Raw genomic sequence first — 2,952 nt, 5'->3', positions numbered from 1 at the left:
GACTTAACACAGGTCAGTGGGCATCTGAACGCGCAGATGTGTGGGGACAGTGAAGGTCAGTGTCCCCCCGACTCCAGGGTCAGTTGCACGAGGATGTGGCTCATGTCTGCCGCACCCACTGATGTGTCCCAATGCCCAGTACACAGTCGGTGCCACATACGTGTTTGCGGATGAACGGGGCGAGTGAAGGCTGAAGAAGGATTTCGCCAGGAAGCCAGGTGACGCGCCCCCGCAGGAGAGAACCGGTGAAGCCGCTCCCCGGCGTGGAGGGGACAGCAGGTGCGACCGAGACACCAGGCGGCCCCGCACACCTGGCCTCTCTGTTGTGCTTCCTGTCCCAGTGTGAGGGAGCCGCACACTCGTGTGCACATGCGGCACACGCACACCCAGGGAACTGGGAAACCTCAGAAGGTCAAGTTTCCTTCCTCATCAGGTCTGTCTCCGGCCACCAGCGGCCACCACCTCAGGCACACGTCCCTCGAGAATCCTAGATACTTCCACCGGCCCTGATCCAGCCTCTGGGGTCAGACCCACTGGCCCAGAGAACACTGGGGCCCACCTGCCGGCCCCTCCCTGGACACCCACGAAGATCCAAATCACATCTCACCCAGCGCCAGCCCCAGGGTCCCCACCCATGCCCAGCGAAGCCGCCCGAGCCACCTCCAAGGATCCGCCCAGGCCCCCACCCAGCCCCAGGCCTCCCTCCTTCCCACCCCAGCTGCACTGAGTTCTGAACATTTTCTCCCACCGCCACCAGCCACACCCGAGAGCTGAGTCACAGGCCCCAGAGAGTGCCTGCCCCAGGGGCTCTGGCGTCTGGCTCTGCCACACCCTGTCACACGGTTCCCGCCCAGCCTGGCACGTCCCAGGGCACCAGAGTGTGCCAGGTGGGAAATAGCTGTGACAAGAGGTGGAGTGGGTGTGGGGGGTGATGTGGACATATCTGCCTTCCGTGGCCCCATCTCCATTTCTAGCGCCACTATAAAATAATAATTACAGGGATGTACAATAATGACTATGATAATAAATAATAACAGCGGCTCCCATGATGTAATCCGTGCCAGGCGCAGTGCAAGGGCTTTGCACACAGCATCTCTCCACACCTGTGCGCAGTGGAGAGGCAGGTGTGATCGCGCCCATTCCTACAGGTAAACAGGTAGAGGCCCAGAGACGCGGGTGGAGATTGGCAGCGCCGGGCCTCGGGCCACCCGGTGCTCGCCCAAGCCACACCGCTTCCCAGCTCCCCCAAGGAGCCCCTGGGACAAAGCGGCTGGCCGTTTGAGGAGGGAAAGCACTCCTGCTCCCGGGAAGCCAGAGGGGCTGGTGAAGTCCCCAGGGTCACGTCGCCGCGGCTTTCCACACCTGACTTCGGGACGCTGGCGGCGGCGGGCGTTGTGCGGCGCTTGGGGTTTAACCCTTAGCCACACAGGTTCCCAGCTGATCGTGTAGGTGTTTTTATTCACCCCCAAGGGAAGACTATGAGAGCTACTGGCCCTGGCGGGGTCCTCGGTGGCCTCCCGAGAGGCCAAGGTTGTGGGCGGAGTCTCGTTCGTGCCCTGAAGCCAGTTGGACAGAAGGCGGGAGAGCCGTGGCCGGGTGGGGAACCTCTGCTCTGTCTCTCACCCCTCCCGCCCCCCAGTGCAGTGCCTGACGCTCGGAAGGGTCCTTCTTGCTCCCAGCCCCGGTCCCAGGCCGGTGGGAGATGTGTTACTGCATCGTGCGGAAGGGCCCACGGAGGCTCAGTGAGGAGAAGGAGGTGGAAATCAGCCACGTGTTGGCGGTGCGTGTCCTGAAGCTACCTGGCTTGCTCTGGGGCACCTCCGAGAAGGGGGACCCCCCCCAAGGCCAGCCTTCACCTGTGCCTGTCCCGTGGCTTCCTGTGGCCTTGTTCCGGCCGCTCCTCCGCCCGCACCTGTGCTGGGGCTGCTGGGGTGAAGCAGAAAAGCCTCAGACTTCACCCTGCAGGGGCGCCCAAACTTTTGGCGTCTCCGGGCCACACTGGAAGAAGAAGGGCTGTCTCTGGGCCACACATTAAGTACACTGAGACATGTAGTCACAAAAACATCATACCATGTTTTAGGTAAACTTATTGTTTTGTGCTGGGCTGCATTCATAGCCATCCTGGGCTGCACGTGGCCCAGGGGCTGCCTCAGAGGACAGACCCCGCCTGCTCCAGAAGCCTTCCTCGCTCCCTTGGGTGGCTAAGGAGCGTCTCTCCACTGGGAATTCCCCAGGGTTTGATCCGGCCTCGTCACAGCCCTGGCCCCAGGGTTTCCCCCCCCCCCCCCCCCCGTCCTGGTCTGCGGGGTCAGGGAGGAGGGCGGCACCGCTTCTCTGCGTGCGGCACCCGGCTAGCTGCCAGCCAGCCCAGACACTCAGTCTGCGTTTCCACCTGAACCCTGCAGTCGGGACAGACGGAGGCCGCTTGGAAGGGGACAAGGAGAGGGAAGGGGAGCAGCACATCAGTGGCTCGGGAACCAAGTGTGGGCCAGCCTCCTGCTCCGCCGAACCAGGAGGACCGGAGGAACCAGACGGGCCATCTGGGGGAATGCTGCCGGGCTTTCGACGACGGGCTCTCTGTGGGGCCCGGAGCCAGCCCGGTTCTCCCTTGCCTGGACCCGGAACCCCAGTTTCCTCTATCCACACAGCCTTCCCTCACAGGCCAGTGAGAACTAAATTTCTTTCGTGTGTGTCACACAGCTGAAATCAAATCGGGGGCTTATCCCAAAGGGTGGGAAAACACAAATTAGGGACTCTTTTTTTTTGCAATCTCCAGTGGTTTGCCCATAAAGGTTTTGCTGGAACGTCTGCTCCCGCATCCTCTGCACTCCGCTGCTGCCAGGGCACCACGCCAGTCCTGGCTCCGCCGGCGCTAAGCTCAGACTAGGGGCCGCATTATTCTACCCGGAACTGGTTCACGGCACGACTCCTGAGAGCCTGGCCCTCTGAAGC

This window comes from Phyllostomus discolor, chromosome 1, assembly GCF_004126475.2.
Source record: "Phyllostomus discolor isolate MPI-MPIP mPhyDis1 chromosome 1, mPhyDis1.pri.v3, whole genome shotgun sequence".
Classification (NCBI taxonomy): domain Eukaryota; kingdom Metazoa; phylum Chordata; class Mammalia; order Chiroptera; family Phyllostomidae; genus Phyllostomus; species Phyllostomus discolor.
Note: the sequence above shows the minus strand (reverse complement) of the source record.